Source organism: Cylas formicarius, unplaced genomic scaffold (genome assembly GCF_029955315.1).
Source record: "Cylas formicarius isolate icCylForm1 unplaced genomic scaffold, icCylForm1.1 PGA_scaffold_7__23_contigs__length_41026272, whole genome shotgun sequence".
Lineage (NCBI taxonomy): Eukaryota > Metazoa > Arthropoda > Insecta > Coleoptera > Brentidae > Cylas > Cylas formicarius.
This window is the reverse complement of record NW_026844352.1, coordinates 40312214-40328688: the sequence shown is the minus strand read 5'-3', so window position 1 is coordinate 40328688 and position 16475 is coordinate 40312214.

Genomic DNA, 16475 nt, shown 5'->3' with positions numbered 1-16475 from the left:
ATTCTAGGAAAAGTGGTGTACAAACAGATAAATGAATATGTTGCTGTAAAGGACATACTCCCAAAACACCAATCTGGTTTTAAGAAAGGGCATAGCACGGTTACTTCGCTATTAAACTTGTGTGATGAAATCCTGAGAGCGGGTGACGGACAAATCTATGGCGACGGCTCTGGTCCTACTGAACTTTACAAAAGCCTTTGATACTATTAATCATAGACTGTTGATTGCCAAGTATCGGTATATGGGATTTGGTGACAAAACGTTAAGCTTTTTTGAGTCGTATCTATACAACAGGCGTCAAAAAGTTAAGCACATCTCCAAACAATGTTATATGAGTTTAAAATTTTTATATTCAAATAGAGATATATTGTCCTACGATATGAAACTACAGTTGTGTCAAAGTCTGTTGCTAAAATTAATGTAAAATAATCCGTTAGAATACATGTATATCATTCATTCTATTTTGTAATTTCATACATACTTGTAATTTATACGTAGTTGTAGTTAGAAATGACAGACTTCGCCCATGTAATGCTGATAAAGACTATGTATTTTTATTATTATGCCAAACATAAACATATGATGAAAAACGAGTGGACTAAAATATAAAGTCTATGATAATATGATGTAGGCTTATATGTCAGAAAATTGACCGTGTTTTGTTTTATACGTCAATTGGAAGAAAAAAATTGGCTACTAACCCTACATTTCGTTTTTTTGTTTACCTTGATATCTCTAAAAACAAATTATTAACTATTAAAATGTTATCGAGATAAATTGAACGCACGGTACATCTCTCTCCCTCTCCCCCCCTCTCTCTCCCACTCCCTGATCTTCGGCATCTTGGTATATATTTCTGAAGCGGTTTATCCAATTTCTCAACGTAAGAGCAAAATTCTCTACAGATCTAGCGTGCCGGACCAAACTGTGTCGCTTTCGCAGCAATCCCAATGGCACGCTTTTGCTTCGCGTCGACGTGTGGCGGTTAAGGGCAATTCCCTAAAGCAAGCGAATCCCGGTTATAATTCGAACGGGACTGCCGGACGTCAGTGGCGCTGACCGACACATGCGTCTGGCAGATTTACAGTCAGGACGGTCCGAGACCTGGAAACTTCGTTGTCGCAGATTATGTCCTGTAGGGCTTATATATTTTTTTTCCGGGGTTTTCCTACACGTACACAGCAAGTGAGGATTAAAAGCTCTCGATTCTATTAAAAATGACAATTTTTCGAACGGTGGAAGTGTCGGAAAAAGCAATTTTATGTTTTATCGGAACATCTTCGGCAGTGTTTTTCAGACGCCTTTCTAAAATTGCTCTGAAAGCTGAAGCACATGTCTACAGCGATTTTGAAGTTTGAAAGCTCTTTAAACTTTTTCCAAAAAACGCCATATTTCTCTGTACCTTAAAAATGTTATTTTACTAGTATGTATACATACCTATGACACGAATGTGTTTTTTACGTGTTAGGCACAATTTTTATGAAATTAAATGTGATTTGGCAACACTATATAATATTAGGAATCTCTGCAAGGCAACAGAGTTGTGGCAGAGAAGCGTCAATACAGCGTTGTACGTTGTTGCGTATTTATAGTGTTCCAGAACGCATAAATATGTAAGAAAGACAATCCGAACAACTTTTGTTATATCTGCGGTGGTTGTGTCGTAGTAAGGCAAAGGCAGGCTATAATTTCTTTTGTATACCACGCCTATTTTGGTTTAAAAATTGGCCACCAAGATCTGGGCTCCTCAGACTGCTTAAACATTTCTCCAAATTCAGTCCTAGGAACCTCACAGCTTCTCTACTTAAAATGGTGTAATTGCCTGAGAACTATCACTTTGTTACCGATAATTAATTTACGTTTTCGAGCCAAGCATACTTTCGGCATTTACAGATGCTTGCCACACCTTGACACGATAGCGTAGTCGTATATTGTATAGTATTATAATAAATAATTATGAAAAGATAGTTTACACTAGTTGGAACAGAAATAAGAGTATCACAATAAGACCTTCTCTTTAAATATTCTTCCAAATTCACCCCTGGAAACCTCACAGCGTCTCTACTTAAACTAGTGCCATCGCCTAAGCAGATATCATATTGTTTTTGATAGTTATCAATCTATCATCTTATAGCATTTCCCTCTCATTTTCACACGACAACGCCAAGGAAAAACCATCCGCATCCGTTACGAAAAACTTCAAAAAATTCGAAATAAGCTGGTATTTTTCACACAAAATACAAATAAAAGTGTTTTTACTTTACCTAGAACATTTGTTTATTTTCCCTGTGTTTTATTTATTTAGACTGATTTCAAAATAGAACTGATTGCCCAAAGCAGAACCACAAATCCTCAAAAATTGTTTTAAGTCGATAAGTGTGCTCTATAGATTGATAACTATTAAAAACAATGTGCTGAGGCGATGACACTATTTTAAGTAGAGACACTGTGAGGTTTCTAGGACTGAATTTATATGAATGTTTAAATTGAAAGTCTTATTGTGATACTCTTATTTCAACTCCAAATAATGTAAACTATATTTTGAAACTATACACGTTGAATGTTTCCTCTAAGTTTCCGAACTCAAGTTCCGAACACCCTGTATAATTTACGTATTATATGAAGAGAACATGGTCTGAAACGGAACCTCGAGGAACACCCTTCTCCATGCGTTGACCAGCATAAACTAGCCCCTGTTTTGCCGCTAATAATTTGCTCTGGAAAAGGACAATTTTCGTGGTCTCTTACATTTTTGTTCATAATTCGAAAACCTTGTTTATAATCGAAAAAATGCTTGAAATAAAAGTTATAGTACTAGATCTTCCGCTTCTGTTGGTTAAAGAATTTTGCCGATCGGTGTCATAGTTTTGGAGAAATTGAATTTTTTCTGGAAAGCAACATGAATTAAAAAAAAATCTAAAATTTTAAAAAATACTTCGCCATACTTGACGGCGCCCAGTTTTAACAATCTAATTGTGGGTGTGGACTTCTACCACTTGTTACATTTCTTAAAATAGCACGGAATATCTTGGACACCCAGTGTAATAGATGAAAACCTTAAATACAAAAGTTTTAACTGTCCGCATGGGCTATATAACCATGTAAAAAAAAAAAAATCAGTTTTTTGTAAATTACCGACACACCCTGTACATTTAAAGAAAATCATCAGGAGTAAAGATTTTGTCCGAAATTTGCGCGTCATTTGGTTTAAGAATTTCGTTTTGGAAAATTTTTTTTTCGAGACCCTGCAAACAAGATTTTTAAATTTTTAAAAATACTAGCCGACCCCCGAGTCCCCCCAATTTCATTGGGTTCCGTTATCGTGTTTCATAGCGATGTACGAAAAATAGTGAAAAATCCCAAAAAAAATATAGATGCCAGTATCCTTGCTCCGAAGTTATTAGCGTTTTTGTGGAGCGTCGATAGAGAACGGAGAACAGACAATTTTTTTTTCTACCCTGATCATTTGTGCACCACTGGGGGTCACGTAACCCTCCCGTTGCCGACATACGAGTTTCGTTGAAAAGCGCGTATACTTTCGAAAAATTCGATTTTATCGATTTTTTGAGAGTAACAAATTTCGAAACGGCGTGTAGCAGAGAGTAGAGATGAGACGTATTACGCGTCACAAAAGACTTTCGCCGGATTTACGACAAATCGGATCGCGTCATTACCAGTTCCCGTTTAATAAAATCGTCTACGGGAAATCGAGATCGATTCCCGACGGAATCGGCGGTATCCTTAAAAACTTTCCGGGAAGCAGGTAACATTATTAGATTCGGGGAAGAAGCAACACATCGGCTACGGGAGGCAACACCTTAGGTGCAATCTGCGACGCGCATTATACGGAGACATCGGCCGGCCAACATAAAACTACGTCTCTAGCATGGAAACTCCATTACGGAAAAGCTATACTCGTAAATCTGGCGGGGGCGCGCGACGGGGGAGAGCTCGAGGTGATGTTCCGGATTCGCAAGCCCGGAACAAAACCGTCACTTCCGGTTTTCCATACTGACAATTTCCGATGAAAAATCTCCGATAAAACGAATTTGTATGATTCGATGATATGTCGTGGGGCCGTAACCCATTAGCGGAATCATTGTTGTCCTTCTGCGAGCACTACGGAACTTCTCGGGACATCCGGTTGCCATGTTTTTTTTTTCAAAAATTTAACTTAGAAAATTGGAGTATTTAAAAAAAAGAAAAGCGTATATAAGGAACACTCAGTAAAGCAGCGAGCAGGTGGTGACGGATGTCTAGATGTGTGCAAATTTATGTCCTAGCTCGACGACGACCAAAGTAAATTAAGTTAACCGGAGAGTAGGGGTGGGTTATTGGGCGCCACTGGTCTGCGACGGAATGTACCAGAATTCCCCCTGTGTGGTATTGGGTTTCCGTTATACGCCTGGACCCTACTTACTGTAATCTCTAATAAAACAAAAGATAAGAAAAAAAAAATATATATTTATATATATATATATATATATATATATATATATATATATATATATATATATATATATATATATATATATATATATATATATATATATATATATATATATATATATATATATATATATTCTCATGTATTGATTCACGGATGGAAAAATGTGATGACACTATATTCCGAGATATCATCCGTTCGCTCTTTGAACTCCGACTGGAATCCTGCATCCGACTGGAATCCTGCAGACGTTTCGCCAAAATCTCACTTGGCATCTTCAATGCTCGCGCTCCGTGTTCGAACTGTTTTAGGATTGCAGAAGTCCTACGGGAAACTGAAAGTACTTTAAATATATAAAGACTACTTATCAATTGAGATTAGACTTAAATTTTGTGACTCTCTTATACTCTCTCTATTGGGATATTCGGACGTTGTAGGCCATAAGACGGAAAGAGCAATACCGCTAACAAAAATTGCACAGTGCCTGCTTGAAATTCAGCTATGGTTTGCGCAAATTTGATCATTTAACGCTGTCACTCAAGGAAAGGTAATTTGTGCATCTGTTAGTGTATAAAATTAAAAATTAGTTTCTGATTTTTTTTGCAGTGTCTATTTTTTTCTTTCTTTTTTGTATCCCCCTTTGATTTGTTTAAAATTGTCGGATTTTTTTTATTTAGCATTTTGGTTTTGGTATTTTCCTGTAGAATTCGAAAATATCCATAAAATAAGTGGGATTTTTTTTTGGTTAATTTTTTAAAGAAACTTTCTCAGACTACTGTAACGCAATTTGCAATACAAATACAAATTACAATTTGGAAGATTTGTAAATAGTATCTATAGAGACTTTCGTTTTCTTATATGTAACGACAGCGATCAATGAGAGCCAATCAGAAAATCAACGTGAGTAGTCCATGTGAGCATTGATCAATAATTTTTTTTTCAGTTTTCATTATTCTATTTTGCCGTGTGATTCCGCTACCTATACACCAATCTGGCATTGTTATTATTATGTCTAATTCTACCTTTGTCTTGATGTCTTTTTAAAAAGCACTCTCGGCAGATAAGATTAATTGTGACGTAGTCCAGTTGAGAGCAGTGCATCTAATGCCTTGGATAATTTCCAAAATAGTGCTAAAATGTGTTGTCAGTTGCATGGGTTCAATTTTTCAAGGTATTTGGGAAGCCGCGTATTGCAGCAACTTTGGAAAAAGTCAGGGAAACATTTTTTCAAGGAAAGTTTGATCATTTGTACCTCCAACACCTTTATTTTACATTATGTAATAATCTTAGGTAACTAACTAACTGTTTCTTATAGTTTGACGCTAATTTTCTCTTATAAGATATTCATCTCATTCATATTCGTATTCATCTAAAAACTGAATGTTGGTTGTTTGTCCTACTGCCGCGAAAAGTGACTTAAAACCGGCACTCCTAAGGGTCATTTTAGTATCTGACAAATTGAACCCTGCACAGTTCTTAATCAAATAGTTTTTTAATTACGGCTTCGCTCCGATTCGTCGATAGCGCACAACGTGACGCGCGTAACACATCCGTTTTAATGCTCGCAAGTGTGTACGCGAAGAATCGGTACGGACGGCTACCCAATCCTCCAAAATTAAACCAAGCGAACAATCGGCATTATCCGAAATACGAACTTTTGTTGTTCATTAAACCGGGATTTGTTCCCCATCATAATTCTCAAGCACAAAAATGTCCCTATATAACATTCCCGCACGTATTATAAGATAGAGAGCAAATATGTATTCGGGGCGGCCGGAAGCTTGCAGCGGGAAAATGGCGGGGAATTGAAAGGGGTAACTTATTTTTTGTTGAACTGAGGGGCTGCAAAACGCTTTAAGAAAACGGGTCATTATCTCATTTTTCTCGATAGTTACAACAAAATGGTAATTAGTCGTAAAGTTTGTTGAAATTGCATTATATTTTTTTAGTAAGGTGACTTTCAATTTTTATCAAAAAGTATTCATTTATTCATGAAATTTAATGTTGTCTCCTTCAAAGTAATAACCCCAGATGTAATACACTTGTATAGTGGGGGAGGTGGAAAAATACTTTGTTGGTAATAAGACTGTAATCCACGTAGCCTAATAGACGTATACCAATTGGACAATCGCCAGATCAGTAGTCGCCAAGTAGCTAGCTTATGGAACTATACCAAGGACATCTAGGCCGGTATTTTGCACAGTTAGATTTAGATGTAGATTTACTTATTTAACCACAGCAACCAAACTTCATATGTAGTAAGTAAAAACAACATAAACAAATACATATATTATCGTTATCCCTGGCATTCTCATGACTCCTATGGAGGCGATCCGGGTGTCAATGTTCGGGCCACTTTTTACAAAACGTAATTGGTGTACGCGTAGTTATAACTGGTGTAATTTACCCCCGGGCCCTCCCCCCCCCCGGAGTTAATTAGCCGCCCGCCCCGCTGAACGTGAACCGTATGAATTCGCAAGAAGTTGCTGGCGCGCGCGCAGTACGCAGCTTCTTCGGCTTGCGAGGCCGACGACGCTACAGCAGCATCCAGTCGTCGCGAAACCACCTCCGAGCGTCCCGACGCCAGTGGTCCCGTCACGTGGCGTTTCCACGTGCTCAACGAGACGTGTCAGTGCGTTTTGGATTAAACCGACCTAAGGTATTGAGACATCGTCCAGTTCTTTGGCTTGAATGTACCTGTTGGTATGTAAGGCTGTCGACGATAAACGATCCTGGATTGGCGAATGCAAAAAATATACTCTAGAAGGGTCTATGGTCGTAGTATTATTTACAAAACTTCTGGATTCTTCATTGCCAATCATCCTGTTGAACTGAAACAGTTTCATTTCAGTTTCAGTGAAGCTCTGAAGAAGCCAACGGGATGATTCGCTGGAGGAATCCAAAAGTTTTGTACCTGAATGTACCTGTTGGTATGTAACGCTGTCGACGATAAACGATCCTGGATTGGCGAATGCAAAAAATATACTCTAGAAGGGTATATGGTCGTAGTATTATTTACAAAACTTCTGGATTCCTCATGGCTAATCATCCTGTTGAACTGAAACACTTTCATTTCAGTTTCAGTGAAGCTCTGAAGAAGCCAACGGAATGATTGGCTGGAGCAATCCAGGAGTTTTGTAAATAGTATTACAGTAGCCTGTGCAAGTTTCTTTGAAAAAAAAACTAATATTTCCCCACTATTTACAAAAGTTCTGGTTGTTGTTGAGTTGAAGTTGCTAACGTTTCGCCAATCATCCTGTTGGCTCCTTCAATCCTACACTTGATACTGTGGTCCTTCCTAACATTGAAAACATCACTGACTACATATCAAAAGTTCTGAAGAAATATAACGTCAAAACCAGATTTACCACTTGTCCAAAAATCTCTCGACATCTTCGATCGGTCAAAGACAAAACTCAGCAGTTGCCGAACACAATTGATGAAACTTTAATTTCCTAGTAAATAAAGTGCGCTTTTTCATATTTATTTTAACGGCTGGCAGGGAGGAGGTTATTGATAAAAGAAAAGAAAGTCATGTGTTTACTTGTTAGTTGCTTTTATTAAATGGCAGATGGATATTTAAAGTTATTGTATTTTAAGTTGATGCAAACAATGCATTTCAATATTCATAATCATGACAAAGACTAGGTAAGACTCCATAACAGAGACTAACGTAATAGCAAAATTGATATGGTGCTTTTTTGACTAAATTCCGGCTTATCCAATTGGAGTTGCCTCAAAAATAACTTCAAATGTAATCACTACTGTTTAAAACTTGCTTAAAGGGCTAATGCATCAGAAACGATTAAGTAGTATTTTAAAAGTGTTTGCTTTACTATAGACTCAACTGGGACGCTCAATATCCAACGAAAACTTGTAGTTACCTTAAAATCAACTTAGAATCTAACCACTACCGCTAAGTTTCACTGCTTTCCTTTCTTTCCATCCATTCAACTATTAGTTCGCTGGTCCGTAGAGAGGGCGCCATATCTTACAATGACCAATGACCTCGTCTTCCTACGTCCATGACGATATACATTTTAGGGTATGTAAAAAAAAAAGTTTTTTTTTCGGATTTGACACAAAAACTAGTTGCCAGTTGGTATGAATTCTGTTATTAAAATAAGTATCGTGGAATGTTTTTAATCATTTTTATGGGCAATTAAATGCTTTACAAAAAAAGTCTCTTATGGTTTATCGATTATTAGAAATCATTTTGAAAATTGGAATCCCAATGGGTACTTATATTCATAGTTTTTAATAAATATTTTCAAATTTATTTTCTATTATCTATTTCAGAAAAAAAAGTTCTTTATTCAAGAAATAGCAATAAATACAGTAATGGAAAATACTCTTCGTTGTCCTTAGAATTCTCATTTGAAGCCCACAATGCAACTTCAACACCAAGGAAAATTCAATGATTTTTGAGATTCGAAGCCACTGAAATCCCTTTGAATAATCGAATTGATAGATAGATAGATATTTTTTTCATTTTTCGATACCACATATAACACATATGTGGGTATATTAAGCACGTTGCATCACATTAAAATACAGTGTTTAAACAATACATTAAAAAAAATCATCTACAGTTTCTTCGAAGCATTTACAGAAATTTAAAGCTCTGTTATATATTTTCAATCCAAGATACATCTGCAGTCTGCCATTATAACAGGACTCACAGATTTTTTTCACTGAAAGACTATGATTCAGATCTCACTTTCTTTTATATTGCGATATTGCCCGCATAGACAGCAAAAAACTTTTGTATTTAAGGTTTTCACCTATTGCACAGGGTGTTCAAATTTTACCAAGTATTTTTCAAAAATATTCGAATTTTTTTTTTTTTGGTAGTTTTAGCTTTCGGAAAAATATGTTTCCCTTCATAATCGTTAACCCGATTAGCAAAATTTATTAACCGGCAGACGCAGGAGATCCAGTGCAATAACATTTATTTCGGGCATTTTTTTCTATTTTATACAGGGTTTTAAAATTATAGGCAAAAATCTAAAAGACCCAGAAAATCGCAAAAAATATGGCTAGTTGGTTCAAACGGTGTCGTAGACCGCATCAATAGCTGCAATTTTTGTATTTGCAGATTTCGTGCCCAAAATTAAATATTTTAACGTTTCCCTCTCTTCATACATTAAATTTATATTACGTAAATTATTGTTAACCATAAGTTAGTTAAAGTAACCAACAGCCCTATGATTTTACCAATAAAACTATAAAATAAGTTGAATAAGTTGAATTTATACCACCTCCAGAAAACTTATAAATACAATCGGCTTAATGGTAATCTTCCCATTACCATCATTAAGAGCTCATACGTGGTAAGCATTTTCTAGAGGTTCTGTTCTAAGATATAAGAAAGTGACCAATTACTTTTGAATGGGATTATTCATTGGTGGTCATTAACATACAATGCAACAAGACCTAACCTAAATTTTCTGAATTTAAATTCAAGTAAAATTGTGGTCCGTAATAGAAAATAATTTTATACCTACCCGAGTTTAATATTCTTTGGTTTGGTATACTACTTAGCTTAAGTTTATTAGTAATCATTCCTATTTCGTGTGTAATACAGCGTGTGTTGAATCGTGTGCGAATTATGCAAAATATGTGCGTGTCTAGTGTATCTCAGGAGCTGCTCCCGCCCAAATGTAGAAAACACTATTCTATTTAGACTAAGGAAATTATAAACAATGTTTATTTGATTCTCATTGAACGTGGTGCTAGCAAGCAAGCATCTTTAGAAGAAAATTGTGAATAATCCCATGCAATGCTGACATTTTCTCGAGTGTAGATGAAAGATATAATACGCCGTAAAATTTACCAGTTATACGAGGAACAAAGCGTGCCTACATTAGATATCTTAATTAGGAGGGTTGAAAAAGACGAAACCGGTGTTAAATGTGGTAGAACTACCTTATGGAAGTGTATTCAACACAGGGGTTTTAGATTTAAAAAAATTGACAAAAGGGAAGTTTTAATGGAATCTTTTTGAATTCGGAAATGGCTACTGGAATATCTAGAAAAAATTAGGAGTTACAGAGAACAACAAAGGCAAATTATTTACTTAAATAAAACCTGGTTCGACACTTATGATACCCGGAAAAGGGTTGGGTTGACCCAACTGATAAGTGTAAAACAAACGCGCCATCAAAAAGATGATTGGATTCCAAATGGACTTTCTCTGTCTGCGAAAAATATTAAAGATTCTTCTCCGGATTACCATGAAGACACCATCGTTGATTCGTTTGAAAATTGGTTTAAAAACAAACTAGTTCCAAATATTCCTCCTAATAGCGTCATTGTAATGGACAATGCAAGTTATCACGGTAGACAGTTGACTAAAACCCCTTCCTCATGTGACGCAAAAGCAACAATCCAAAAGTACATGTATAATAACGACATTTATTTTCACGAAGATTATACCAAAAAGCAAATAATTGAGTTTCTACAAAGCTTGAACCTACAAAAGGAATACGTCTGTGATAATTATGCAAAAAACAGTTTTAAGGTTTCCACCACTGTATATTTAAGTCCATTCAACATGTTGGCACCAACGAATATCTGCCATTCGTCGTAACAATGTTTTTCCCCTGTTAACTCTAATGTGCTCGAACTTATAGAAACCGAAGTTTTTAACATCTCTCCACAAAATTGGCAAATTCTGTGAAACATATAGAAAAAGCAGAACAATCGTATATCCACATTGCAAATAATATAGAACAAATTATAATGAGAACAGGCGATGATAGCGATAGCGATACTGATATATTACGTGAATAATTTTAAGTAATTTAAGTAGGTAATAAAATAATTTTATTTTAGATTTGAACATAAATACAGACACAGAACAGACTTTAACTAGTTTTTCTGCGTCAAATCCAACAACTCGAGTTTTTGGGTTGAAAACATTTGACAATTAGACCGAGACTAATCTCTCTGCGACCTGTAGACCAATTCTAGCAACACTGCCCTCGCAAATCAAAATTTCCACCCTGCCTTCGTGCGATATTTTGTATCACAGTGTGTGTGCCGTTTTAGGTGGGCAATTTTACGTATATTGCTTCCCCCTTTATAGATATCTGCTTTACGGTCCCGCGATACGTCTTTTTACGGGACAGAACGTAAAACTCAAAACCCGGGCTTGTGCCCGTCGTAGAAATGAGAAACCTTTGTTCATTATAAGTTTTTAGGGCCGCTCGGTTATATTTTTAGGCGCTAGTTTAGTCTCAGGTTGGTTATTCGGAGTTTATAACTCGTAATTTGTCTACGTTAGAGTCCCATACAAGATAAGCGGGTTCTTTTGTGACCATGAATTAAACACCTTTAGGGTTGCAGCAGGGAAATACAAGGTGCGGCAAAATGATAGGTACCATTTGGGATGTTAATTAACATTTTTTAAAATTATTTTTGAAATGCACGTTTTATGCCATTAAGGATGGTTATTTTTTAAAAATGATGTCTTTTAAATGACGGCCATTATTGTCGATGCTCTCTTGTTGGTTCTCGCGGAAGCGCATCATTACCCGATGGATCATTTCTTGGGGACGTGAGGCAATTCCTTGTCTTATGGCTGTCTTTAATTCTTCCAAAATCCGCGGACGATGTGTGAAAACTCTCGCTTTCAGCTAACCTCAAAGAAAAAAGTCGCCAAGATCACCCCGTAAAGACACCACTTTGTTTAGGAACATTTCTTGAAGAAGATTTAGTGAACGACGCGTTGTGTGCGATGTAGCACCATTCTGCTGGAACCAAAGATGGTCTCTTTGATCGGTGTTCAACTTGTTCACTTTTGGACGCAGGAAATTGATAAGCATATCAAAATATCGATCTCCGTTGACCGTTACCGTTATTCCATCTTCTTTGAAAAAGTAAGGACCCCACACGTCGAACTCAGAGATTGCACACGAGAGGTGAATGTGACATGAATACCATACACTGCACTACCATCATTTTGTACGGATGCATTTGGAGTGAGTTGTGTAAAATTCTTCGAACACTTGTATCCGGAATTCCCAAAGCAGCCGCATGCTTACGAGCTGAACGCCATGGAGACTGTTGTACGGAAACTCTTACTGCATTCACATTTTCCGGTGTTCTTACTGTCCTTGGTCGGCCAGTAGAGTTTCCGTTAAGCGCAGAACCTGTTTCCCCGAAGTGTAAAACCCACCGGCGAATTGTTCTTCCATCCTGAACCGCGCCATGCCGACGAACGTCAAACTTATTACGAAAGGCGCGCTGCGTCGCTATTACAGATTCCCCATTTCTAATAAATTCCTCGACAACGAAAGCGCGATGCACTCCGCTCCAAGCCACGTCGATAACTGAGAATTGCATACTTTTGTCTGCCTAACGCGAGTGCGTACACAGTGTTGCCGGTTTTACAAACCGAACAACCGCTATTTGAATTCCTGCCTACCTTTTTGCCGCACCCTGTAGAAACACACATTCTGTTTAATTGAGTATTTTATGTCGTCTCAGGTTTTTCTACGTGAACGAACATTTTTGAGTTTATATTACGGCCTCCATTTTTGTTTCTTAATTAATTTCCTAAGCCATTGGGCATCACCGTTGGTAAACACTTACATCATGCCTTTGTAGCATAGTCCCTTCCTTTGCAGTGAATCATTATCAAGAAATCGAGCCTATTTACGTGGTGTGTTCAAAAAATAAGGTGCCCTTCACTGTAGAATGGCTATAAAAAAAATGTTTTCACTTCGGTCTACTCGAAATCTTCCAAAATATCGAAAAATTTGCGTTTCGATGGCAAACGTTCACATCCGTCAATACGAAGAGGGCCCACGAAAACAACCAGCGGCATTACAACCCCGTGGAATGCCGAGAGGCGCGCGCCTAACCCATTACCCGCCGTTAAAGTGCGCAAAGAAAATTACCGTCGAAAAGTAATTATCACGGTTCCCTTCGCGAAACTAAATTATAATTTGAGCATGAATTTTCTTAATTTCCTTGACGCCGTAGGATCGCGACTTATTTGGTTGTAAAAGATTGATAGCCGAACTAATTATATTCGGTCGTTAGACGCGAATTAATCACGGGAAACGGCGATTGTTTTGTTTACGGTGTCGCGATTACTTGCGTTGTTTACGGCACGGGGGCGTATCTGATTTCAACTCGGCGAAATTGAAAGGGCCAAGTCGGTTATGGCCCTGTCTCGTAGTGCCATTGGCGAGAACCGAAATATAAATATAACATCGATGGCAATGCCGGAAATTAACTTACATTTTTCAAGAATTTCCCATAGAATGTAAAGGAAACCCCAAGAAATGAATATCACCGAAAATTCTGAAAATTTTAAACGTCTACATGAAACAGTTTAAGCAATTTTATTTTCAAATCTTTTGAATATATCTATATACGGTTTGAGGGGGGCGGAGGTAAACGATTTCTTGACAATCTGGTGAAGGTTAAGTGAAATTCGTTGCAAGGCCAGCCGCCAATAACTGGTGAACGTAGCACGAAATATGATAAGCTCTACAGGGAGATGGCCAAGTTCTAAGGCTGCATATGGACAGCACCACACAATTCACTTATCAAGGCAGATATGATCTCATACATAGACGGCTCAAAAACCAAAGAAAGAGTAGGAGGATAACTGATTCCCATATTGGTCAGGGTGGGTTGCTTATGGAGTTCTGTAATGTTTCTATGAGTGATCGAAGATGTTGAGAGATTTTTAGACAACTGGTAGGTCTGGTGTGCAGGTTATGTGGTGATGTTTTGAATGGAAGGGGATGCTTTCGGAATCATTGTTTAATTCGGAACTTATTATTTAGATCGATCAATGGATGTTTCGTCCCAAAAAATAACATTAAAATCATATAAGATGTGTATGAACCAAACAATACAAATACACCAATATGACATTCCAAACATTTATTTGCGCTTCGAATTCACTATAAAAAGCATTGGTTGTCAGAAGCATCTTGACGTGTCTCTTAAAATGCTTGGTAGGAAGGTTCTTTAAGATCGACGGGAGCATATTATAATATTATTCTACAAAATATGTGATTCAGTACAGGCTTTAAGAGATTTTCTCTGTTACGGGTGTAGTGACAATGGTTATCAGTGTGTTTCTGATGTAAATGTTTCTTTTTTTGTGCAACTAGCAGTATTTTAAATAGGTATACGAGGGAGTACTCATAAAAACCGGAATTGAATTGCCGCGCGCAGAGCTTGTATAGTACACCTTTCTGCCGCTAGGTTGTGGTGAGACCGTTGATCAAGCTTTTTATCTGGAAGTTTTAAGAAGATTGCGCAACAGTATTCGACAAAAAAGACCCGATTTGTGGCGGACAGGGGGCTGTTTTTTTCACCACGATAATGCACCTGCACACGCAACCATCACTGTTAAGTAGTTTTTGGCTAAAAATGGCATGGTTCCTCTGCACCTTACTCGCCTAATCTCGCTCCGTGTGACTTCTTCTGATTTCCACGTATGAAAAGGGACATGAAAATACAGCGATTTGACAACATTGAAGAGGGCAAGAAAAAAACGAGGGATGAGCTGTCGGCTATAACCAAAGATAAGGACAAGTCATGTAACGGTCTAATGTACTGGCCAGTAAATCCAAACACGACTGTTTCCTCTAAATTTATGACTAGATGAAAATCCATTTAACAAAATAAATAAGAAAAGTTCAGATTTTGGACATTTCGTTTTATTGTTTTTTAAAAATTTTCCTATTGCGTTGTCAGTTCCGAAAGCTATTTTTAAACCACAAAAAAAGAAAGGAAAACGAAAAAAAAGTTTCAACTTTAACTTACAGCACTCGAACGTTAATATGTAGAAGGTTTTATCGAGGAAGATTCGATGTCCGGGTTCGCGATTATTTTCGGCAACTGTTGATCAGTTCTTTGAGGTTAGTTGATATTTTATGTCCGGAATGCTGTATAATCCCGGTATCTCAGACATACGTTTTAATACACAATAACGCGTTTTACCACAAACCGCAACTCAATTTTACGTACGTCGAAACAAAAACAAACAAAAACAAAAGCTTAGAAATTGGTGGGGTGGGAATAAGGCACTGAACAAGGACAGAGGTCCAATCCCATTTAGCCCATTACACGCGCTGATTGGTTGCGTGAACAGTGCGTAATTGCCCCTCCCACTTCCCGATGTATATATATAGAGAGCATTTGTTCTATTAAGTTTAGTTTTAATCTTCTCCTGAAGATGCCAACTTGGTTGGCGTAACGCGCGTCGATTTCGTAAAATTGAGTTTCGGTTTGTGGTAAAACGCGTTATTGTGTATTAAAACGTATGTTAAGGTATATAGAGTTTAAATGGTTAAGGTGTCGAAGACTTTCATAAATATATTCGCAATGAGCGGTGATCATGAAGAACCCATAGCCACTCCTGATGTTTTTTCGGATTTTTTTTCAATTGAGTATAGTATAGTAGTTTATCTGCAATATTGTTAAGAGTTTCAGTTATGAGGACTTATCCCTTGATGTTACTGATGTTTCTCCGTAGCAGTTAACTCCCTACAAGCCTCCTTGCACGCACTTCCTCTTGGAATATGCTGGGATATTACCTCCTAGGTACTGAAACTATATTTGACAAATCCAAGTGCTAATGGAGCTCTTTCAACCACATGGAGGAACTGAGGGGATACTTCGAATGCGTGTTTTGGGGGAGCTGTTTTATTCAATGCTCTCGCTTGGATTGAATCTAGATATACCCTTGTGGTTGCTGCTGCTATTTATGCCAAAAGTGCTGATAGACCTACCGGAGTTGCAGGTGCAATGCTTGTGGTACCAAAGGAGCATCGTCTATGATTTTTACAAGCCAGATTTAACATCTATGAGTCCGGTGGAAGTAGTTTCGCCTTAACTGAAAGGTGCAAGGTCCTCACATAGTTGGAGTAACAGGGACCCTCGATCTGTTGCCAAAATTGGGTCATGTTCCGACGCTGGCCCGGAGCCAGTGAAAATAATTAATATAAAATGCGGCCGAAAGAAATAAATTTCACTTTAGGGTTAGTGCTGTAAG